Raw genomic sequence first — 25,139 nt, forward strand, 5'->3', positions numbered from 1 at the left:
CAAGATTTATTTGAAATGCTGAAGTGGGCAGAGCGACTGAGTGCTGGGCTTAAAAGGGAAGTGCTAACTTTCCTTTCTTGAATGCTTGTTATTATCCGATTTTCTCCCCCACTCCAGCTGCGTCGTAGCCCTCACTTCCTTTCCATTCTTCCCTTCCCCTCCCCAGACTGGAGCACCAGAATGCCAAAAGGAATGGCTGCCTCCAAAGGGAAGTTTATGCAAAAGTCTTCAGGTTCAGCAGCAGCAGCAGCTGTGTGAGTTCAGCAAGAGGGTAAGAATGCTTAGGGGTATCATCCCTCCTTGCTTTTCAGAAGCATTTCCCCTTTTTCTACCCATCTGAAACCTTCTGTCCTCCCTCCCTCTCCTCTTCCTTCCTTTCTTTCCTTCCCTCCCTCCTCCCTCTCTCCCTCCTTCCTTCCCCCTGCCTCCCTCCCTCCCTCCCTCCCTCCCTCCCTCTTCCTTTCCTTCCTTCTTTCCTTCCACCCTCCCTCCCTCTTCCCTTCCTTCCTTCTTTCCTTCCACCCACCCTCCCTCCCTCCTTCTCTTTTTCCTTCCTTCCTCCCTCCCTCCTTCCTTCTTCTTCTCCCTTTCCTTCCTTCCACCCTCCTTCCCTCCCTCCTTCTCCTTCTCCCTCCTTCCTTCCTCCCTCCCTCCTTCTCCCCTCCCTCCCTCTCCTCTTCCTTCCTTCCCTCCCTCTCCTCTTCTTTCCTTCCTTCCTTCCCTCCCTCCTCCTCTCCTCTCCCCTTCCTTCCCCCTCCCTCCCCTCCCTTCTTCTCCTTTTCTTTCCTTCCTTCCTTCCCTCCCTCCTCCTCCTCTCCTCTTCCTTCCATTCTTCCTTCCTTCCTCTCCCCTCCTCCCTCCCCTCTTCCTTTCTTCCTTCCCTCCCCCTTCCTCCTCTCCCCTTCCTTCCCCCTCCCTCCTTCTCCTTTTCCTTCCTCCCTCCCTCCCTCCCTCTCCTCTTCCTTCCCCCTCTCTCCCTCCTTCCCTCCCTCCTTCTCCTTTTCTTCCCTCCCTCCCTCCCTCCCATCTTACCTTCATGACTTCATAAATAACTCAAGGCAGTAAACCTTCCTAATACTGCTGCTTCTTCCTATTTCTCCCCACCACCACCACAACAACAACAACACTGCGAGGCAGGCTGGGCTGAGAGAGAGAGAGAGAAAGAAAGAGGGACTGGACAGAAATCACCCAGCCTGTTTTCCATGCCTGAGACAGGAACTAGAACTCACCCGTCTCCTGGTTTCTAGCTGGCTACTTTCACTTGCCACCATACCAAATCACCCCTGGTTTCTCAGAAAGGAACAGCCGCTGAGTTTGCAGTTCAGTTCCTCTAAATTCACAGAGGCCTCTCCCAAAATCCCACCCTTATGAATTGTCCTGAGAAGCAGGGAATGGGGGGGGGGCAGCACAGGAGGCACTTGGCAGGGCCTCCCCCCTCCCCCTTCCACAAATTTGCTTGCCAGTTTAAAAAGCTCTGTGTGCCACTTGCGTCTGTGCCCGAGACGTTTCTCCCGGGCTCGGAATGACAGCATCGTCGTAGCATCGTCGTGTTTTCATTGTGACCAAAGGACAACAGCGTCTTGGGTTCAGAGTCCTGACCTCAGGCACAAGGGAAGCCTTCTCTTTTGCAGCCGGAGCAAAAAAAAAAAAAAGGAAATCTTTTGAAGCCTGTCCTTGTTTTTAGCAACCACGTCCCAAAACATAAAGCGCCTTTTTATCGCACAAGTTGTCCTTTGTCAGGAGCTTCCTATAAAAAAATAATAAAAAAACCAACAACAACAGGGAAAATTCAGAGTGGAGAAAATTCACTCGCAGCTCATGTTGCTCAGAAAGGCGAGGGCGTTAAGAGCGTGCGGGGAGACGGGGCGAAGGGATGCTGCCGAGGGAGTAGTCGGATAACAGACCGCAGAGCCCCACAGCTGTATAACAGGTGGAGGAAAAGCTCGGGAAGTATCCCTCCTAGTTTCTCAGGCTCTAAAGGAGATGGCGGGAGAATTGTACCTTCAGACGTGCAAGATTCTATTAATGTAGCTTCACGATAACAGAATAACAGAGTTGGAAGGGGCCTTGGAGGTCTTCTAGTCCAACCCCTTGCTCAAGCAGGAGATCCTACACCATTCCAAACAAATGGTTGCCCAATCTCTTTTTGAACATGTCCGGGGATGGAACATGCGCAACCTCTGACGGAAACCCTATACCAGTCCAGAGAAGCGACTGTCCAGTGATGGAGCACGCACAATTTCTGGTGGCAAGCTGTTCCACTGGTTAACTGTCCTCACTGTTAGGAAGTTTCTCCTTAGTTCCAGGTTGCTGGCCTCATCGTTCTGGCTCTCAGGAATTTCTGCTCCCACAGAGGACAAAGCTTTGATGGCCTTAATACTACCTTATGTTCTATCAGACAAATAAAACACCCCTTACATCCTCAGTTTTCTCCTGGCTGCTCTTTAATCCCTTCTCTCTCTCCCTCCCTCCTTCCTTCTCCCTCCCTCCCCCTTCCTCCCTCCCTCCCTCTCTCATTTCCTTCCTTCCTCCCTCCCTCCCTCCCTCCCTTCCTCTCCCTCTCCCTTCCTTCCTTCCTTCCTCCCTCCCTCTCCCTTCCTCCCTCCCTCTCTCTCCTTCCCTTCCTCCCTTTTTCCCTCCCTCTCCCTCCCTTTCTCCCTGCCTCCCTCCCTCTCCCTCCCTCCCTCTCCCTCCCTCTCTCTCCCTTCCTTCCTTTCTCCCTCCCTCTCTCCCTTCCTCCCTCTCCCTCCCTCTCCCTTCCTCTTTCTCTCCCTCCCTCCCTTCCTCTCCCTCCCTCTCTCTCTCTCCCTCCCTCTCTCCCTCTCTCCCTCCCTCTCCCTCCCTCCCTCCCACTCCCTTCCTTCCTTTCTCCCTCCCTCTCTCCCTTCCTCCCTCCCTCTTTCCCTCCCTCCCTCTCCCTTCCTTTCCTCCCTCCCTCTCTCCTTTCTTCCCTCTCTCTCTCTCCCTCCCTTCCTCCCTCTCTCTCTCCACCTGCTTTGCGTATCTATAAAAAACGTCCTATGTGTCTCGGCAGCTGCCTTTTCTCGAGAAATCCCCCCCCTGCAGGCTCCGATCTATTTGTAGCTCAGCTGTTGACTCAGAAGAAAAAGAAACCTCCCTACCGCCTCAGTCTGGGATGAAGGACGGGGACAATCGGAGCTGGAGGGCTTCCTCCCCAGAGGGCTCTTTTGGCACAATCGGGTGGAAATTATGTTCCGCTTAAGGGGTGAGGGAAATCAGGCCAGCCCTGGGCCTGTTTTGGAGCCTGGAAATGTGTGTTACACCCCAAGGGGAACAGGAGTTCGGCTCCATCTTGAGCATCGCTCCGTTTTCATGGGCTGAAGGACCGGGATTGGCTGCTGTGCAGTGCAGGTAGTTAGTCCTCGAGTCAGGACTGCCGAGGAGCCCAAAATTTCTGTCGTTAAGGGAGGCATTTGTGAAGTGGGTTCCGCTCCATTTTACAACCTTTCTTGGCACGGTGGTTAAACGGTGAACCTGGCTTCCCCACTCACTTTGCGGGTCGCAAAAGGGGACCACGTGACCTGGGGACTCAGCAACGGTCATAAGTATGAACCAGTTTGCCCAGCCTCGGAATTTTGATCATGTGACCGACTGTGGGGGGATGCAGCAAAGGCCGTCATTGTGAAAAATGGTCATAAGTCACTTTTTTTCTGTGCTGCCGTAACTTTGGACGGTCACTAAATGAACGGTTGAAGACTATCTTGACTCGCATTCTGAAGGAGGGTGAGGCCAACAGTCATTGGGTTTGTCCTGGAGCCTCGAAATGTACCGTATTTTTCGGAGTATAAGACGCACCTTCCCCCCCCCCCAAAAGTGGATGAAAATTTCCGTGCGTCTTATAGACCGAATACGGGTGTTTTTGGCCTCCTGAACCCTCCCCAGGCCCTAGAAGCACTCTGCAGTGCTCTGCACAGCCCGTTTTTGCCAAAAACGGCCCCATTTTTGGGCTCCCAAGCCCTCTGTGTGTTGCGTTTTTGCCCTCCCCAGCCCTCAGAAGCACTCTGCAGGCCAAAAACAGGTATGTTTTTGGCAAAAACAGGCCAGGCAGAGTGCTTCTGGTGTCCGGGGAGGGCGAAAACGCGACGAACGGAGGCCAAAATCTATTTTTTTCTTGCTTTCCTCCTGTAAATTTAGGTGCGTCTTATAGTCTGAAAAATACAGCATGTTATAGGATGGGTCAGTCACCAAGGAAGCAGAGATTTACTCTTCCGAGCTTTCGGACTCGTGCTGGATCCCATCCTCAGGGAACTTCTCTCTAGCAGAGTGTATCTTTTGAGCTGTTGTGTGTCTAGTATTGATATGGTGTCCAATTGTGTGTGGCTTTTTGTTGTTGTTGTTGATTGGGGTGTCGATGTCTGGCTACTAAGTGGTTGGCTGTTGTTTCCTGCCAAGCCCTCGCCTCTTAAAACTGGTGGCAAATCAGCACTCCTGTTGACCCACCGGAGCCTCATTTCCCAGGCTTCGAACACTTCCCTGGCTGTTTTTCTACCTGCTCGTCCAACAATCTTAATAGCTGCAAAAATGAATGTTTGTTATGTATGTTTCTATAGGCTCGAGGGTCAAGTCGGCTTCTGGGCAGGATGTCAGGAGTCACACGCCGAAGGTGGTGAAGCCAACAGCCACTGGGGTTCCTTCTGGAGTCTGGAAATGTGTGCTGTACCCAAAGGGGAACTAAAACTTCCGTGGGATGCTGGGATTGTGGCAAATGCATGCTGGTTGCCAAGCTCCTGACCATGGGGATGCTGCGATGGTCATGAACGTGAGGGCCGGTTCTAAGTCACGTTTTCCAGATACCTTCCAACTCTGTTACTGTTACTTTTACCGTTTCCCTGCTGGGCTCAGAGAGCAGGCCTCTCGGATGGAGAAGCTGGAATGATGGTATCTTTATTTTATTTTATTTTTAAGGACATTTAACAGGCACCAAGTTTACGGTCCAGACTGCGAAAGGAAAGAACACCAAGTTTTCCTGAAGTTTGTTTGTTTGTTTTTAAGAGTATTAGACGCACCTTTTTCCCCAAAAAAAGAGAGTGAAAATCTGGGTGCATCTTATACTCTGAATGTAGCCCCGCCCAACGTCTCAAACGGAGGTTTCAGAGGCTGAAAAAAGCCTCAGAAAAGAAGCTTCAGAAAAAAAAGCCTCCGAAACAGAGCTTCAGAAAAAAAGTCTCAGAAACGAAACTTCAGAAAACAAGTCTCAGAAACAGAGCTTTAGAAAAAAGCCTCTGAAAGGATGCTTCAGAAAAAAAGCCTCCGGAACAAAGCTTCAGAAACGAAGCTTCAGAAAAAAAAAAAGCCTCCAAATAGAGCTTCAGGAAAAAAAAGTTTCTGAAAGGAAGCTTCAGAAAAAAAGCCGCTGAAGTTTCAGAGGCTTTTTTTCTGAAGCTGTCTTTCGGAGGCTTTCAGAGGCAGAATTTTTTTTTTTTCTGAAACAGAGTTTCAGAAGTTTCAGAGGCTGAAAAAAAAAGCAAGGCACAGAGCTCACAACCAACGAACCTGTTGCTAAAATTCACCTCTGGGAACAGCTGGTTGGGGGTATTCCGGGAGGCCCATCCATCCACCAATCAGCTTTTTTCTTATCTCCCTCCCCAAAAACTAAGGTGCGTCTTATACTCCGAAAAATACGGTAATCACGCAGGTTCGGAATGACAAATAAGCTATATATAAGCTATGAAATGCTATTTCAGTTTCGGTTCCTTCTTCGGCTGAGAGAAAAATGGGAAGATTTCTCAATGCATCCACTGGCAAGAGAGACTTCTGAGTGAAGTAACAACCCACAGAGAGGAAGCGGTACTTGGTACTTAATCTTTACTCCGAAGGAGGATAGCGTCCGCCAAGGTGTCATTTAATTTTATAGGGCCAGATGAAAATCTGCCGCTTCCATCCATCATCCAGTGATCAATGGGAAGGCAAAGCTGGCCTAGCGACTAGAGAAAAGGAAAACTCGGCCCTCGGCTGCAGGTTTCGACCTTGTAATTTGTGAATTGCTTCGCCGGCAAGGGCGAGAAGGAGCTCCTAGTTTAGGGTGTTGTTGTTGTTATTGTGCAGCTCGATTCTCATGGGGGGCCTCCGTCTCTGTCCTCCGTTTGCTTTGCAAGACCAGGAGAATGCAGGCAATAATTGTGCAGATGAAGGTGAGAGGAAGTGGAGGTCGAATGCTTTCCTCTGCCCTCCTCAGCCATTCTTCCTCTAATGATGTGCCTTTGAATCAGGCCTCGTTGTTGCATCGATGTCCAGCAGTCAGGTTTCTAGTCCTTATGGTGGTCAGGAACCGCTAGGTCCAACTGTCAAGTTTCTACTCCTTATGGTGAACAGTAACTGCTAAGTCCAACAAGTTTCTAGTCCTTATAGTGATCAGGAACTGCTAGGTCCAACTGTCAAGTTTCTAGTCCTTATGGTGGTCAGGAACTACTACCCCTGTTTCCCCGAAAATAAGACATCCCCTGATAATAAGCCCAATCGGGGTTTTGAGCGCATGCACTAAAATAAGCTCCCCCTGAAAATGAGCCCTCCCCAAAAATATTTAAATGCATGCGCAGTTGTTCCCTGCCATTTCCTCTGGTTTCCTCCACGTGCCCCAAAATAATAAGACCTCCCTGAAAATAAGGCCAAGCGCTTATTTCAGGGTTAAAAAAAAAAAAGACAGGGTCTTATTTTCGGGGAAACACGGTAGGTCCAACAGTCAGTTTTCTAGTTGTTATGGTGGTCAGGAACCACTGCGTCCAACAGTCTAGTCCTTATGGTGGTCAGGAATCGCTAGGTCCAACAGTCAGGTTTCTAGTCCTTATGGTGGTCAGGAATCGGTAGGTCCAACAGTCAGGTTTCTAGTCCTTATGGTAGTTGGGAACCGCTAGGTCCAACAGTAGGTTTCTAGTCCTTATGGTGGTCATGAACCGGTAGGTCCAACAGTCAGGTTTCTAGTCCTTATGGTGGTCACGAACCGGTAGGTCCAACAGTCAGGTTTCTAGTCCTTATGGTGGTCAGGAACCGCTAGATCCAACAGTCAGGTTTCTAGTCCTTATGGTGGTCAGGAACCGGTAGGTCCAACAGTCAGGTTTCTAGTCCTTATGGTGGTCACGAACCAGTAGGTCCAACAGTCAGGTTTCTAGTCCTTATGGTGGTCAGGAACCGCTAGATCCAACAGTCAGGTTTCTAGTCCTTATGATGGTCAGAAACCGCTAGGTCCAACAGTCAGGTTTCTAGTCCTTATGGTAGTTGGGAACCGGTAGGTCCAAAAGTCAGGTTTCTAGTCCTTATGATGGTCACAAACCGGTAGGTCCAACAGTCAGGTTTCTAGTCCTTATGGTGGTCACGAACCGGTAGGTCCAACAGTCAGGTTTCTAGTCCTTATGGTAGTTGGGAACCGGTAGGTCCAAAAGTCAGGTTTCTAGTCCTTATGATGGTCAGAAATCGCTAGGTCCAACAGTCAGGTTTCTAGTCCTTATGGTAGTTGGGAACCGGTAGGTCCAAAAGTCAGGTTTCTAGTCCTTATGATGGTCACGAACCGGTAGGTCCAACAGTCAGGTTTCTAGTCCTTATGGTGGTCACGAACCGGTAGGTCCAACAGTCAGGTTTCTAGTCCTTATGGTGCTCAAGGAACCGCTAGGACAACAAGGGAGCTGTTTGAAGGATCTGAGGAAAGATTTTGGCAGTCAAACAGACCGAGAAAGTTTGTTTTTCTCTAATAGAGGGCGAGGGAAAACGGCTCAAATTTCCTTCCGGATGCCAACCCACAGAAGCTTCTTCTGTGGAAAAGAATTGTTCCGAAGAGGGGAAGGATTTTCCTTTTTTTTTTTTTTTAAACAATTCTTCCTTACAGCAAGTGCTGATTTCTCCCTAAACAAATTACACCCCAAGGCCTTTGCAGCATCCCTCGATTTGCTTTTGAAAGGGGTCCCTGGATCTGTGAAAAACAATCGACATTTTCATTGTGAAAGGGGTCCTCCTGCCTCACGGCTGGCTCCATGTCCGGTTTTCTTCAGCCCGGAGGGGAAACTTTTTACAGGCCGGGAAGGTGCTGGAACAAAGTTTGGGAAACTCTTCTCGCATTCCATTCCTCTCCATCAACTTTTCCCCTTTCTGGAAAATTAATTTAGCACGGAATCTGGGGAGGCTGCTTGGCAGAGGCTGCAGGAAGAGAGCTGCGACTGTTTTTTCTGGGGCTTTGGAGGGCGGCCTAACCCGCAGCTGGGTGGGGGCTCTTGCAGCTACTAATTCATCTCGTCAGCCTGCCTGAATATTCCTCCCTAAAGCCCCCTCCCCTTTTGTTTTGGCTCACTCCCATGGAATGTTGAGTAATGCATTTACTACGGGCAGAGAGTTTACGTGTCACTCTGCTTGCAAAATTCCTTGGCTTGGAAGGAGTCAACTCTTGGCATGCATCCATCTATCTATCTATCTACCTATCTATCTATCTATCTATCTATCTATCTATCTATCTATCTATCTATCTATCTATCTAATCTATCATCTCTCCCTCTCTCTCTTTATCTATCTATCTATCTATCTATCTATCTATCTATCTATCTATCTATCTATCTATCTATCTATCTATCTATCTAATCTATCATCTCTCCCTCTCTCTCTTTATCTATCTATCTATCTATCTATCTATCTATCTATCTATCTATCTATCTATCTATTACCTATATCTATTATCTATCTATCTATCTATCTATCTATCTATCTATCTATCTATCTATCTATCTAATCTATCATCTCTCCCTCTCTCTCTTTATCTATCTATCTATCTATCTATCTATCTATCTATCTATCTATCTATCTATCTATCTATCTATTACCTATATCTATCATCTATCTATCTATCTATCTATCTATCTATCTATCTATCTATCTATCTATCTATCTATCTATCTAATCTATCATCTCTCCCTCTCTCTCTTTATCTATCTATCTATCTATCTATCTATCTATCTATCTATCTATCTATCTATCTATTACCTATATCTATCATCTATCTATCTATCTATCTATCTATCTATCTATCTATCTATCTATCTATCTATCTATCTATCTAATCTATCATCTCTCCCTCTCTCTCTTTATCTATCTATCTATCTATCTATCTATCTATCTATCTATCTATCTATCTATCTATCTATCTATCTATCTAATCTATCATCTCTCCCTCTCTCTCTTTATCTATCTATCTATCTATCTATCTATCTATCTATCTATCTATCTATCTATCTATCTATCTATCTATCTATCTATTACCTATATCTATCTATCTATCTATCTATCTATCTATCTATCTATCTATCTATCTATCTATCATCTCTCCCTCTCTCTCTTTATCTATCTATCTATCTCTATCTATCTATCTATCTATCTATCTATCTATCTATCTATCTATCTATCTATCTATCATAATCCCTCCCTCCCTCTCTCTTCTATCTATCTATCTATCTATCTATCTATCTATCTATCTATCTATCTATCTATCTATCTATCTATCCATCTATCCATCCATCCTATCCCTATCATCTCTACCTACCTACCTACCTACCTACCTACCTACCTACCTACCTACCTACCTAATCTAATCTAATCTAATCTAATCTAATCTAATCTAATCTAATCTAATCTAATCTAATCTAATCTATCATCTCTCCCTCTCTCTCTTATATCTATCTATCTATCTATCTATCTATCTATCTATCTATCTATCTATCTATCTATCATCATCCCTCCCTCCCTCCCTCTCTCTTATATCTATCTATCGATCGATCTATCATCTATCATCTATTTCTGCTCACAATTCAAAAACATACTACAATTAAAATCTTAAAAAACATTTTAGAACAGTAAAAACAGTGGGGAAAAAACATAAAACAATAAAAAAAACATTAAGACATCTAATATGAGCACCCACAAGGCAAAATTTCCATTCCGCCAGAAGGCCTTCCACAGTGCGTAAAAAATTTCAAATTTTTAAAATAATTTTAAGAAAAAAGAATGCCAGGTGCAAATGCAATGTTTCTTCGCAGACAGGTGGGTGGCAAGGAAGGCATATCGGTGGGACAGGACTGCGCTCCTTTCTGCTGCGTGGATCTGATTCGGCCCAGCGCACATCAATTACAACTTCCGAGGGAGTCAATTGCAACTTCCGAGGGAGTCAATTGCAACTTCTGAGGGAGTCAATTGCGCAGCATGTCAAGGCTGGAATTGACAAGCTTAAGGCTGGAAGCCAACTGATGTGGCCTTTCTTTCTTTTTCTTTTCCCCTTCCTCAAAGTGTGCTCGCACGTTGAGGTTGCTGGTCCTTTGGGATGGCCAAAGGAAAGTTTGCAAGATGAGAGAAAACAGGGGCTCGGTTTGGGAAAAGCCAAAGATATAAAGCCAAAGGTCTGTTTCAAATATTTTTTTGTGTGTGTGTGTGTGTGCGTTCGTGTGTGAAAAGTTGTCAAAATTGGCAGGGCCGTTTTGGATTCTGGTGGAGCTCTTGCAGCATGTACGGAATGCTGAAAACAGGCCACGCTCGAAGGAGGCGAGGGAGGCCACACAAAAGGCCAAGTGTGATAGTGGAAGGGAGGCGCGTGTGGAAAATGCTGGCTGGAGATGGGTTATGAGCACAGAGAGAAAGCTGTAGAATCCTTGAGGGACCATCCTGAATACGTGTCTTGATCTCTAGACATTTCTGCTTCCCTTAAATATTATAGGCTGTTTCAGTTGTAGCTTATTGAAGATACCCTAGATCAGTGTTTTTCAGTTAGATAACTTGAAGATGTGTGGACTTCAATGCCCAGAATTCCCCTTATAGGATTTGTGGACTTCTAAAATTCACTCACCAGGATTCGTGGACTTCAACTCCCAGAATTCCCTTGCCGGCAGTCGCAGACGTCAACTTCCAGAATTCACCCACCAGGATTTGTGGACTTTAATTCCCAGAATCCCCCTTTCAGGATTTGTGGACTTCAGTTCCCAGAATCCCCCTTTCAGGATTTGTGGACTTTAGCTCACAGGATTCTACATGGGGCTCCCCTTGAGGAGCACCCAGAGGCTCCAGCTGGTCCAGAATGCAGTTGCGCGGGTGGTTATGGGAGCGACGTGGCGCTCCCATGTGACCCCCCTCCTGCACGAGCTGCACTGGCTCCCGGTGGTCTTCTGGGTGTGCTTCAAGGTTTTGGTTACCACCTTTAAAGCGCTCCATGGCATCAGACCGGGGTATTTACGAGACCGCCTTCTGCTACCAATAGCCTCTCACCAACCAGTACGCTCTCATACAGAGGGGTTTCTCAGGGCACCGTCGGCCAAACAGTGTCGACTGGCGGCCCCCAGGGGGAGAGCCTTCTCTGTGGGGGCAGCTACCATCTGGAACGAGCTCCCCCCAGAGATACGGAGGATCCCGGATCTGCGCACGTTTCGTTGTGCTCTCAAAACTTTTTTATTTCAGCAGGCTGGCCTGGCCTAACTCTCCTTTTTAAAATTTTTAATTCGTTTGATTTTATAAATTGGGTGTTTTAATCTGTGTTTTGGCCAAAATATTTAATAATTTTAAGGGATTTTTAAAATATTTGTATTATCTGTATTTTTTCTTGGCTGTTCACCGCCCTGAGTCCTGTGGGAGTAGGGTGGTATAGAAATTTGATTAATAAATAAATAAATAAATAAATAAATAAATAAATAAATAAATAAATAAATAAATAAATAAATAAATAAATAAATAAATAAATAAATAAATTCATTCTCCTTTCAGGATTTGTGGACTTCAACTCCGAAAATTCCCCAGCCAGTCATGCTGTCTGAGGAATTCTGGGAGATGAAGTCTACACCTCTTGAAGTTACCCAGGTTGAGAAACACTGCCCTAGATGGCTGAGTTTAGCCAACCAAGCAAGCCATAAGCTAGAATGACAAACCATGATAACTGGCTTCATGTGACCCAAAGTATCAAAAGCAAAGAACTTGTATGCTGGCTTGATAAACTCAACCACTATTTGAAATTCATCATCCAACCCAACCAACATTGGTTCTCCATGACTGACAGATGCTCTCAATATTCTTGGTGAAAAGAGACCTTGGCCATATCCTGGTTTCTGGTGATTACCAAGATCTCAAACCTCTTAATTACAGAGCGTTACCAATATATATATATTTAAAAATAAATTATAGTGCCAAGAATTCAGATCTGAGATACGAAGCCCCCCAACCCATCTTTATGACCAAGATCATTAACCCAGGCTCTTTCTGAACCTTTTTTTTCTGGAAAGTTTGCACAGTGGATTAAGAGTTGATTTATTCACTTGATGAGCTCCTAATGGCATTTTCCCATCTGCTTAACTTAACTTGTGTTCAAAAATAACTTTTTTTTTTTGTCTTCCCAGCCTCAGCTTAATCTCTTACACATTCAGGAAGTGAATTTGAGATCTTTGCTAAAGAGTCTCCAACATTTACAAATAAATAAATACATTTAATAAATAAATACATTTAGCATTTCTGGATTCCTGGATATCTTATGAACGGGCAACCTTCCTTCTTTAAAGGGTGGGGGGAATTGCTGTTTTTGACTTCAGACTCCAACATTTAGAAATAAATAATACATTTAATAAATAAATACATTTAGCATTTCTGGATTCCCGGATATCTTATGAACGGGAAACCTTCCATCTTTAAAGAGGGAAAAAAATTGCTATTTTCGACTTCAGAACTCCGCAACATTTACAAATAAATACGTTTAATAAATAAATACATTTAGCATTTCTGGATTCCTGGATATCTCATAAGTGGGCAACCTTCCTTCTTTTAAAGGGGGGAAAATTAATAAATTTAATAAATTTAATAAATAAATACATTTAGCATTTTAAATTGGGATTTTAATTTTATCTTGGCAGGAATTATGCATTTTACTGTTGTGAGCCACCCTGAGTCCTCGGAGATAGGGCGGCATACAAATTGCATAAAATAAATAAATAAATAAAATAAAATAAAATAAAATAAAATAAAATAATAAAATAAAATAAAATAAAATAAAATAAAATAAAATAAAATAAAATAAATAAAATAAAATAAAATAAAATAAAATAAAATAAAATAAAATAAAATAAATTTCTGGATTCCTGGATATCTTATGAGTGGGCAACCTTCCATCTTTAAAGTGGGGGGGGGGGATTGTTTCAAAAAATTTTACTACCGGTTCTGTGGGTGTGGCTTGGTAGGCGTGGCATGGCTTGATGGGCATGGCAGGGGAAGGATACTGTAAAATCTCCATTCCCTCCCCACTCCAGGGGAAGGTTACTGCAAACTCCCCATTTTCTCCCAATCAGCTGGGACCTGGGAGGCAGAGAATAGATGGGGACAGAGCCAGTCAGAATTTTTACTACCGGTTCTCCAAACTACTCAAAATTTCTGCTACCGGTTCTCCAGAACTGGTCAGAACCTGCTGAAACCCACCTCTGCTTCAGACTCCAACATTTAGAAATAAATATATTTAATAAATAAATACATTTAGCATTTCTGGACTCCTGGATATCTTATGAGCGTGCAACCTTCCATCTTTAAAGGGGGGTTTAAAATTGCTATTTTTGACTTCAGACGTGTGGGTTTCCCCACTTTTCTCATTGTGACGACTGCCCATCAAATTCTTTTTGCCTGCTGGTTCACCTTGATCCAGCCGTTGAGCTTTTTTCATGCTAGGCTGATTTTCAGGCTTTGATGCTAAAGATGGAAAACCAGAGCATCTGTCTGCCCCTTTTAAAAGAAGAAGTCATTTGTTTTCTCCCAGGGAAATTCAACTCTGGCTTCGTTTCGGTTGCACCGAAGGAAAACAGAGATGCTGGATTTTTCTTCCCCTCTCAAATCTCCCTGATGGAGGAAGAGAAGGAAGAAGAGGAGGAATAATAATAGAATAACAGTGTTGGAAGGGACCTTGGAGAGTGAGAGCTTCAACAAAATCAAACCATTTTCTAATCATGGTTGCCTGCTTGGCGTGCTGATGAGGGGGAATACAACAAATTTAATAAAGAAAGAGAATTGGGTTATTATTGTTGTTGTTATTATTTATTGTTGTTGTTAATCTTTAGTGAGATTCACAGCCTTTGAGGCTGGTTAATAGCTCAGCAGCTCGAGTCCTAACCAAGGACCTAGGAACTGTTAAGGTATCGTCGGAGGATGTAAGCTGTTCCGAGTAAGGTGGTTTTTTGTAGAGTCAAAATGTTCAAGTCCGGCAAATTTAGAATTTCTAAATAGCGGGGTAGCCCTTTGGGTATTGCTCCGGGGGGTCCAATTACAATCGGGACAACACACAATTTCTTTTTCCACAGTCGCTCAACTTCAATTTACAAGTCCCGGAACTTTGTGATTTTTTCTTGCTGCTTATCTTCAATCCGTGCATCACCAGGTATTGCAATGTCAATGAACCATCCTTTTTTCTTTTCTACTATTGTTATGTCAGGTGTGTTGTGGACCAAGTGCCTGTCAGTCTGAATCCTAAAGTCCCACAAGATCTTGAGTTTCTCTTAAAACTTTCTCAACCTGATGTTCCCAGTGGTTTTTGCTGTACTCAAATCCAAACTTCTGGCATAATTTCCAGTGAAATTGTTATTACTACTACTACTACTACTACTACTACTACTACTACTACTACTATTATTATTATTATTATTATTATTATTATTATTATTATTATTATTATTTTACCGGTTTGAGTTTTGCGCCTTCTTCACCAGAGGCGATTCTTTGGTGAAGGGCTCCAAAAACGCCTTTTCCAAATTCTTTCCGGAGCTCTGCCAAGACTTTAATAAGAACCTGCTCTTTTTATTGGTTTGATGTGCAGATGTGAAACTTGTGGCAAAGCGCACCTCTGGGGGGATGTGCAGGCAAGGGCAGGGAAATCTGACGGGGTTACGGGGGTGCATCAGCCGCAATTTCTGAACAATTGGGAGCAGCGGAGTGGAAAATGTGGATCCATCAGAGCCGGCTGAAAAAAAAAATGGTTGCAAAATTCGGGCAGACTATCAGAGAGCTATGACACAGGAATGCCACCCGTCAGCCTCAGATCCCAGGAAGGGGCACGGAGGGCCTCGGTTCGCCCCTGGCTCTGAGCCAACCTGCAGGTTTTTTTTTGCAATCTGAGAATCATGGTTCATTTTAGAATACATGATTTTTTTTGGATTATCTTCCTTTCCTTTCCCTTCCTTCTTTCCTTCCTTACCCTTGTTTCCTCCCTCTCATCTTTCTTCCTTCCTTTTTCTCATTTTCTTACTTTCCTTCCTTCCTTCTTTCATCTTCCTCCCTTCCTCCATCTTTTTCTCATTTGCCTCCCTCCCTCTTCTTTCCCTTTTCTCATATTTCTTCCTTCCTCCCTTTTCCTCCTTTCCTCCCTTTTTCTCATCTTCCTTCCTTCCTGCCTTCCCCTCCCTCTCATCTTCCTTCCTTCTTTTTCTCATTTTCTTACTTTCCTTCCTTCCTTTCTTATCTTCCTCCCTTCCTCCCTCTTTTTCTCATTTGCCTCCCTCCCTCTTTTCCCTTTTCTCATATTTCTTCCTTCCTCCTTTCCTCCCTTTTTCTCATTTTCCTTCCTTCCTCCTTTCCTCCTTTCCTCCCTTTTTCTCATCTTCCTTCCTTCCTGCCTTCCCCTCCCTCTCATCTTCCTTCCTTCTTTTTCTCATTTTCTTACTTTCCTTCCTTCCTTTCTTATCTTCCTCCCTTCCTCCCTCTTTTTCTCATTTGCCTCCCTCCCTCTTTTCCCTTTTCTCATATTTCTTCCTTCCTCCTTTCCTCCCTTTTTCTCATTTTCCTTCCTTCCTCCTTTCCTCCTTTCCTCCCTTTTTCTCATCTTCCTTCCTTCCTGCCTTCCCCTCCCTCTCATCTTCCTTCCTTCTTTTTCTCATTTTCTTACTTTCCTTCCTTCCTTTCTTATCTTCCTCCCTTCCTCCCTCTTTTTCTCATTTGCCTCCCTCCCTCTTTTCCCTTTTCTCATATTTCTTCCTTCCTCCTTTCCTCCCTTTTCCTCATTTTCCTTCCTTCCTCCTTTCCTCCTTTCCTCCCTTTTTCTCATCTTCCTTCCTTCCTGCCTTCCCCTCCCTCTCATCTTCCTTCCTTCTTTTTCTCATTTTCTTACTTTCCTTCCTTCCTTTCTTATCTTCCTCCCTTCCTCCCTCTTTTTCTCATTTGCCTCCCTCCCTCTTTTCCCTTTTCTCATATTTCTTCCTTCCTCCTTTCCTCCCTTTTTCTCATTTTCGTTCCTTCCTTCCTGCCTCCCCCTTCCTCTCATCTTCCTTCCTTCTTTTTCTCATTTTTTTCCTTCCTCCCTCTTTTTCTCATTTGCCTCCCCCTCCCTCCCTTCCTTCCCCCTTCCTTTCCTCCTTCTCATATTTCTTCCTTCCTTCCTTCCTCCCTTCTTCTCATCTTTCCCTCTCTTCCCTCCCTTCTCCAATTGTGCTTATTCTAACAAAGCCTTTTCCTCCCGGTTTCCAGCAGGGGATCGATTCCTCCCGCCAACCCCTTGCGTGCAGCCAGATCGCCCAAGGTGATTCCCCCACCTGGATTTCCCTCCCTCCCTCCCTCTTCGCTCAGCCGCTCTTCCTTTTTTGGAGAACAAAACCTTTCTCCCCCTGGAAAGTTTCCATGCCCGGCTCCGCTCCAGTCTCTTTGGAGATTGAAGGGCTGGTTCTTTGCTTCTGCTGGACCCCAGCCAGACAGGAGGGGTAAAAGACCCTCCCCTTACAAAGGCACCTTTGTCCTGGCTCCCCCCCACCCCTGGCCTCAGTCAGCAGAGGCAGACCGGCCTCTCTCTTTTGGCCAGGCTGCGCTGAGGTCGATCAAAGGGTCTGTAGGCGGCCTTGGCAAGGGGCCATAAATGCAGAGGCAGACTGTTTGCCTGGGTGAGTTCATTCCCAGACCCTTCCCCTTCCCCCCCTCCCCCCCGCTTCACAAACACATCTCCCACCCAGCCAGCTCCATAGCAGAACAGCTGAGTCAGTTGCTGCTTTGGGCCGTGGCCAGAATTAGGCCATGAAATTCCTGCTTTGCACAAGAGCCAAAATCCCAGGGAGACTGCACAGCTTCAGGTGAACCGATAAAAGGAAGAGTATTTGTAGCTCGGGGTTGAAATGAGGAGGTCCTTGGTGTTCTCTGAGCTTGGTGGGTTTCTCGGAGACGTTTCATTACCCAACTAGGGAACATCATCAGTGCTAGAAGGGAATGGGGTTGGTTGTGGTGTGGCAGAGAAGGAGAAGAGGAGAAGGAGGACTGTGGGGTCCTTGGTGCCGTCCAGGGGTGAAATGCTCCCGGTTCGGACCGGATCGCCCGATCCGGTAGCGATGGAGGTGGGTGGTTCGGAGAACCGGTAGCAAAAATCCCTGCCCCTCTCCATCCCCAGCTGAGCCGCACAATCATCAGAGGCTTTTTTTTTTACTTTTAAAAGCATTTTTTCTACAACCTCTTCGGCCGAAAAAATGCTTTTAAAAGTAAAAAAAAAAAAAGCCTCTGATGATCGCGCGGCCCAGCTGGGATCGTCAGAAGCTTTTCAAAGCATTTTTTTCCTGTAACCTCTTGGCTGAAGAGGTGGTAAAAAAAATGCTTTGAAAAGTCTCTGACGATCCCAGCTGAGTTGCCTGATCGGCAGAGGCTTTTCAAAGCATTAGAAAAAATGCTTTGAAAAGTTAAAAAAAAAAGAGTTGGCTGGGATCATCAAAGGCTTTTAAAAGAAAAAAACCCTTTTTTTTCTTTTAAATGCCTCTGACCGTCCAAGCTGAGTGGCTTGATCGGCAGAGGCATTTAAAAGAAAAAAAAAGCCTCTGCCGATCAGGCAACTCAGCTGGGATCATCAGAGCCTTTTGAAAGCATTTTTTAACAACCTCTTCCCCGAAGAGGTTGTAAAAAAATGGTTTTAACAGTTAAAAAAAAAATTGGCCACGCCCACCGTCACTTTACCCCCCCACCAAGCCACGCCCACAGAACCGGTAGTAACAAATTTTAGATTTCACCACTGCCCCCACCCCACCCTCACCCCAGCAAACAAGCCACGTTTAGCCCTGCAAACAAGACCTGGTTTGGGCAGAATGCAAGGATAGAAAGATGCTCTTGCGAATCGCAGCTCAGAACGGAGTTGCGTGCGGCGTTGTTGCAGGAATCCAGCGGTCGTAAGTCTAAGACGAAGATGTTCTTGTGCTTGGTAGTTCAGAACAAAGGTTGTGGCGGTGGTTGTTGCAGGAATCGAGCGGTTGTATGTTGAGGACAAACGTACCTGTATGAGGCAGGCTCAGGAGCGACTTAAATGTGTCAGAGTCATCCTGAAGTTGATTGATCCAATCATGTGGTTTTAATAAGTTAGGCTGAGGGAGCCTCTTCTTCACGGTTTAAACCAGGGGTCCCCAACCTCCAGGGTGTGGCCCCGTGCCGGTCTGCAGCCTGTTCGGATCTGGGCTGCAGAAGTGGCAGCTGAATGCGTGCGGGCATGCACATGTGTGCGGAGCTGCATTTTTTAAAGTGGCATGCGTGCACGCCAGTGGTGGGTTTCAAAATTTGCTACTACCGGTTCTGTGGGCGTGGCTTGGTGGGTGTGGCTTGGTGGGCGTGGCAGGGGAAGGATACTGCAAAATCTCCATTTCCTCCCAATCAGCTGGGATTTAGGAGGCAGACAATAGATGGGGGGGGCAGTCAGAATTTTTACTACTGGTTCTCCGAAGTACTCAAAATTTCCGCTACCGGTTCTCTAGAACTGGTCAGAACCTGCTGAAACCCACCTCTGGTGTGTGCATGCGAAACCATCCCCTCTGCCAGTCCACAGAGCTGGAAAGATTGCGGGATGCTGGTTTAAATATCATAGTTTAGGACTGAATGAAGTGAGAATAATCAACCCATGGAAGAAAAGTTGCCTTCGGAAGTTGTGGGAGCTTCATCCCTGGAGGCTTTCAAGAAGAGACACTACTGACATCTGTCAGAAATGGTGTAAGGTCTCCTGCTTAGGCCGGGGGGGGGGTTTGGGGTGGACTAGATGACCTCTAAGGTCCCTTCCAACTCTTGTTATTCTATATTCAATGGGATGATTTGCCTTCAGAAGTTGTGGGAGCTTCATCACCGGAGGCTTTCAAGAAGAAACTGGACTGCCATCTGTCAGAAATGGTGTAAGGTTTCCTGCTTGGGTGGGGGTTGGACTAGATGACCTCCAAGGTCCCTTCCCACTCTGTTAATCTAATCTGAAGCTGCTGTGGTTTACTCCGACCATGTTGAAGGAAAACATGGCTTATTCCGATGGGTGAGTCCAACTCGATTCTTCCAAACCATAAGCCAATTTCTAAATCCTGCCAGGTAAGAATTAGCTGTTTTAAAATTAGGCCCTTTTTCCTCCCTAACTTCCAAGCTAAGCGTTGTTGCAGGGGTGAACGGCATCCAGGAATTCTCCTTTGTGGATATTTAAGAAATTAACATGTCTTGTGGTGCGTGTGTGCGCGAAATACAGGCAGGCTGGTAAATGCATCTAAAAAAATTGACTAATTTTCCAAGCCAGCCTGCCCGCCTACGGATCCCTTCTGTTATTCATTTCGACTTAAAATGGGGAGGGGAGAGAAAAGGGGGGCCAATCTAAGTGTCTAGAGCCAATTTTTAATTCTGGAATTGGAGGGTTTTCTGGAAAGGATGAACACAGATCACAGGTGTTATTACAGATATTACAGATTAAGATATTTGGAAGGGACCTTGTGGGTCATCTAGTCCAACCCCCCACCCAAACAGGAGACCCTACGCCATTTCTGACAGATGGTAGTCCAGTCTCTTCTTGAAAGCCTCCAGGGATGAAGCTCCCACAACTTCCGAAGGCAACTTCAGTTCCATGGGTTGACTGTTCTCACTGTCAGGAAATTCCTCCTTATTTCCAGGTTGAATCTCTCCTTGATCAGTTTCCATCCATTATTCCTTCTCTGGCCTTCGGGTGCTTTGGAAAATAGCTTTTAACAGTAACAAGAATTGGAAGGGAACTTGGAGGTCATCTAGTCCAACCCCCTTGTTCACCCAGAGGAGACCTGAAGTAGGGATTCGAACCACTGAACTACCGACCTTTCTGATAGACAAGCTCAGTGTCTTAGTCACTGAGCTACCTAGCTTGACCCCCTTCTCTCTGTGGCAGCCCCTCAAATATTGGAAGACTGCTCTCCTGTCTCCCCTGGTCCTTCTCTTCACTAGACCAGCCAGGCCCAGTTCCTGCAACCGTTCATCATATATTTTAGCCTCATCATCATCCTGGTTGCTCTCCTCTGCACTCTTTCTAGAGTCTCAACATCTTTTTTATAGTGTGGTGACGAAAACTGGATGCAGTACTCTAGGTGTGGTCTTACTAAGGCTTTATAGAGTGGTATTAGTACCTTCCTTGATCTTGATCGTATCCCTCTGTTAATGCAATTTAGGATTGCATTGGCTTTTTTGGCTGCCACTGCACACTGCTGGCTCATATTTAATTGTGCAAAGAAGATCCTGCATCTTACAACCATTCGTTTAGTGATGCGATTACAACAGAGCTGAAAATAGTGACTTATGATTAGTCCTCGTACTTACAACTGTTGCAGCATCCCCAGGGTCACATGATCAGAATTTTAAGGGCTCGGCAACAGGCAGATATTTCTGAGGGTTGCAGCATCCAGGGGGTCACATGATCACCATTAGCAACTTTCCCAACAAAAGTCAATTAACAACTGCAGTCATTCACACTTAACAACCGCATGGCCAAACGAGTCATAAAATCAGGTGTGACCACAACCTCGTTGCTTAGCAACAAAAATTATGGTCCCCATTCTGGTCGTAAGTCTGCAAATCACTTAATGACCATATGATTCACTTAACAACCATGGGAAAAAAAAGTAAAAAAAAATCAGATGTGACTCACTTCACCACCACCGCCTTGCTTAACAACGGAAATTCTGCTTCCCATCGTGGTCGTAAATTGAGGACTACCTGTATGTCTTTATTTTTGAAGTTTGAACCAACACGTAAGGCTTGTACAGTAAATGGATTAGCAGCCATACCTTATTAGCTCTCTTTTAATTCAAGCTCGCTCAGGGGTTTGGGCAAAAGTTATTAGCAGATATATAGGCCATAATACGCTAATTATATATCTTGACAGATGGGAGGTGCTGGAAAGTGATGGGTTTTGTGCGAGAGGGAAGCGTAATTGTGCGCTGAAGATTATAAATGAATATTGATTTAATGCCGCTAAGCAATTCATGGCGGGGGTGGGTGGGAGCAGAACGCGGTTTATTCCAGACAGCGGAAATCAGGAAGGTCACGTGTGAAACGAGAACACGCGTGGCTTTTGGCACCGCGTGGCTTTGCATCCTGCAAAACATCAAAAATGCTAAATAAAGGTACCCAGGTGGCATTATCCAGGTTTAGCTGACGCTGCCTTCTTTTATAACGATGGGTGGATTTTGACTTACAACAAGGGCCGCTAAGGACCGAGGTCGTTAAGTGAGTTGCACCCTATCAGCCGACCTTTTTTTTGCCACGGTTGTTAAACAAATCACTCCTTTTAACAAGGCTCAGACAGTGCAATCGATATGGAATCCCACTGCGGGAATACCCCGGTCTCCTTCAGCGTCCACATAAACCTGGGGTCTTCGTTGGCTTGGATGCCCCCCCCATAGTCCCCCCCACCTGCAAATGGCCTCCCAGGACCTGCACCTCCCAGCGGGTCCCCCTCTCCCCCAACCCTTGCCCCTCCCCACCAAGCCCCCTCCTCCCCTTCATCCAAGTGGCCCACTGCTCCTTTTGGAGAGCTGCAAGGGGGGGGGAGGCGCAAGCCTGCCAGCCAAACCTCCCCTTCCGTTCTCTCTCTCTTTTTTTTTACTGGGGGGGGCTAACCTTCCACCCTTTCCTCCCCCCTCCCTCCCTCCCTCCCAGCGTCAGAGGTGTCGGAGACAGCGTTGGTCCCTTTTAAAGTGTCCAGCCAGGGCTGCTGTAAACCGTGCGCCCCAGCCTGGGCGCAATCCTTTGCTGCTGCTTCTGCTGCTGCTGCTGTTGCGGCGGCTGCAAAAAAGGTGTGTGGGGGGGGGCGCCCTCCTTGCCTTCCCCTCCTCTCTCCCTTTCCCTTCCTCCTCCTCCTCCTCCACCACTGCGGAGCCCAGCCGGAGCTCTCCGCAAAGTTGAACCTTTGCAAAAAAAAATTAAAAAAAAATTAAAATCAAATCAAATAGATCCGTTGCAAAAAAAAAACGCAGCCACAAACTGCAGGGCGCGCGTCGGCGGCTGTTGCTGCTTTGGTGTCTCCTCCTCCTCTCCTCCTCCTCCTCCTCCTCCGGCTGGGAGCTTCAGACATCTTAGGAGAGGCGGAGGAGGGAGAGATTTCCGGGCCCCCGAAGCGGACGGAGCTTTTCCCCCCTTCCAGCCGAGCCCAAAGCCAAGCCGAGCGCCGGGTCTCCTCTCTCTCGGATTTTTACGCACCGCGCCGAGCCCATGGGAAGCTGCTCCGGGGGACCCCGAGGGAGGAAGAGCGCGGCGTGGCGCCGTTCCCTTGGATCTGCTTTTGGCTGCTTCTGTTTTTTTTTGATGCTTAAGTGTTTCATTTGATTTTTTTTAAAATATTTTTTTTTGCAACCTCCTTAAAAAACACCCCTTGCCTCTCCTCCCACCCCCCACCCCCCGAAATCCACTCCACTGGGAGCTTCGCTCGGATTTGGAGACGTCTTGTGGATGCGCAGTCCAAGGAATTATTCTTATTCTTATTTTTTTATTTTTTTTGGTGTGTGTTATTATTGGGGTTGAGAGAGAGAGAGAGAGAGAAAAAAAGAGGGGTCAGCGGCCTTGCAACGGAGCGGCTTGGGCAGTAAGGTAAGGTCGGAGGGCGAGCTGCGGCTTGGCGGAGCTCACTTTCTCTTTGTTTTTTGTTGTTGTTTCACTCTCTCTCCGCGAAAAAAAATATATATAAAATATGTAGCAAGGTTTGTTTTTTGTTTCTTTTTTAAAAAAAGCAAACCAACCAACCCACCGGAAAAGGCGCAGGGTAAAATCTGCCCTTCTTTTTTAAGAAAAACAAAAATTGATACACATAGATAGATGTAGATATTGGTTTGGCTCGCAAAAAATAAGCGGCGAGAGTCCTTTTCAGCACTTTTTGGGGCGGCTGAAGAGGAAAGTGTGTGTGTGGGGGGGGAAATGCTCTGCATTTGCAAGCGGGCGCCCGCAGGGGAGAGAGAAAAAGGAGGGGTGGGTGGCAGCAGGAAAGGAGGGGAAAACAGAGCGTGGAAAACCACGCGTGTGTGTATAACGCGCGCACACACAACACAAGTTTTGGGGAGGGGGGTCTAGACCGACCAGGAAAACATATTTCCTCCCCTTTTTCTGGTAGGTGTTTCTGCTCCCAGAGGAAGTTCTGTCGAGACCCAGACTTTGGGTTAGACGGCTAAATGGTTGAGTAATTTTAATTAATATGGATGCCTGCGTGTTTTGGGGGGGGGTGGGTGGGTGGAAGGGCGTGCTTTTCCTTTAAATGCCCCCTACACACACGGAAAAGTTTTGGAGGGTCTCTGGGCCTTAAGGTTTCCTACGGGGTCTGTAGTCTTTAGGTGCAATCGTGGCCTTGGAGCCATGGGAGTTGACTAGGAGTTGTGTGAATGGGACCAAGCCAGGTTCAACTTTGCTAGAAAAAAAAAATGGAAAATCTTGGTTGGGTTGGATAGGGTTGGGTAAAGAAAGCTTAACCAAGGTTAGCTGAGCCGAGTTCTTGGGTCTTCGGGTGGCCTGAACCTTGTTCACCTTTGCATTGGGGGTGACTGGGTTAGTCAGGTCGTGGGAATGGACCTTGTTGGGTGTCTGTGTGTGTGTATCGATTGGGCTTGAACCTTCTGCCTTGCTAACGGGCCTACTCTGCAGGGGGTGAGTGGGAGATCACTTGCTAAGCCTTGAGTATGAAAAGCGGACAGTTGTGGCTGCTACCCAGATGTGCAGCGTGCATCCTTGCAGAGCGGGGTTTCTGGAACAAACCGAATCGCTTATAACCCAGGTCAGCATCTTCAAATCCATCTTAGAGCAAAGAAGAGGGGTTCCTTCAACTGCAGAAATGGCTTGCAGGCCTGTTGAATGGAGCAATTGACAACTTTCTAGCTTGAGATCCCTCTGGGTTTTGTGTGTGTGTGTGTGTGTTTTGGGGGGGGGGGGGAAAGAAAGGAAATTGCAACTTTTAGGAAATCACCTTGTTTGTCCCTCTTTTAACCACAGTGTAACAGCTGAACTACACAGCCTTTGCAAACAGCAGAAACGGGGTTAAAGCTTCCTGCATGCACCCAGCTTTGAATTGCATCGGATCTGTATTATCAAAGCTGCCTAGCGTGTTTCTTGATTATAGATGATATTTAAATGCAGTTGTGTTTTTGTGTGTGTGTGTGTCCTTTTATTTGGTCTTTGCTAGTGTTTATAGGTCTTGGAATCCGAGTTCCTGTTTCTGGTGGTTTCTTCCTCTGAGTTGCTCCACGCGTTTTTCATTTCTTTCTTTTTTTTTTTGGTGGCTGCGGAAATGGTGTTTTACTCCCTGAGGCTGCTGGGAACTGCAGTTCATGAAGTTGGAGCAAAAGCTTTTTAAGTGTGCAAGCGAGCGTGGGTTTGCACTGGCAGTGTGGAACCCAGCCTGTGTGTGTGTGTGTGTGAGGGTATCAGCCAGTTGTGTTGGCCTGCCCTGTTTTTTCTCTGTGTATAACCTCTTGCAAAAAAATTAAAACCACCCAAAAACAAACAAAAAAAAAGTATTTGAAATTGACAAGCGGAATGTGAATGAATTGATCAGGTTTGGCTGGGTTTGCACGTGAGCTGCAGGGTGGGTGTGCAGATTGGAGAAAAAAAAATCAAGGGATCCTCCTGTTTGTAGGAAAATAGCAGAGGGGGGGTCATTGCTGTTTTCAGCATCCGTGGGTTCATTTTTTCCAAACAGCCTTGCCTTGTTAAGGTAGAAACTTATGCAGAGATAGTTAAAGGCTTGCTTGACACGTGGCAGACTAGATCTTCCGAGGTTTTAATTGTGGATTTAAGTCAGAAATCTTCAAACTTGGCCGCTTTAAGACTTGTGGACTTCAACTCTCAGAATTTCTGGTTGAGGAATTCTGGGAGTTGAAGTGCAGAAGTCTTAAAGCAGCCAAGTTTGAAGATTTCTGACTTAAAACCACAATTAAGTTTGGGGACCCCTG

General features: G+C 46.0%; 1 protein-coding gene across 20 annotated transcripts in view; it reads left to right on the plus strand.

Moving 5' to 3' along the window:
- Positions 1–21,868: 21,868 nt before the first annotated feature.
- The window catches only part of NCOR2 (nuclear receptor corepressor 2), a 234,631-nt gene continuing 231,360 nt past the window's right edge, over positions 21,869–25,139 (plus strand). For 17 of the 20 annotated variants that reach the window (XM_087880061.1, XM_087880062.1, XM_087880070.1 and 14 more), the window contains exon 1: positions 21,903–22,794. The gene's annotated coding sequence lies outside the window, so the exon portion shown is untranslated. Of the gene's footprint in view, positions 22,795–25,139 lie in introns of all 20 variants that reach the window. The other 3 variants (XM_087880078.1, XM_087880077.1, XM_087880079.1) reach the window with 1 other exon arrangement.

This window comes from Pantherophis guttatus, chromosome 17 (assembly GCF_059756535.1).
Source record: "Pantherophis guttatus breed Tessera chromosome 17, ASM5975653v1, whole genome shotgun sequence".
NCBI lineage: Eukaryota > Metazoa > Chordata > Lepidosauria > Squamata > Colubridae > Pantherophis > Pantherophis guttatus.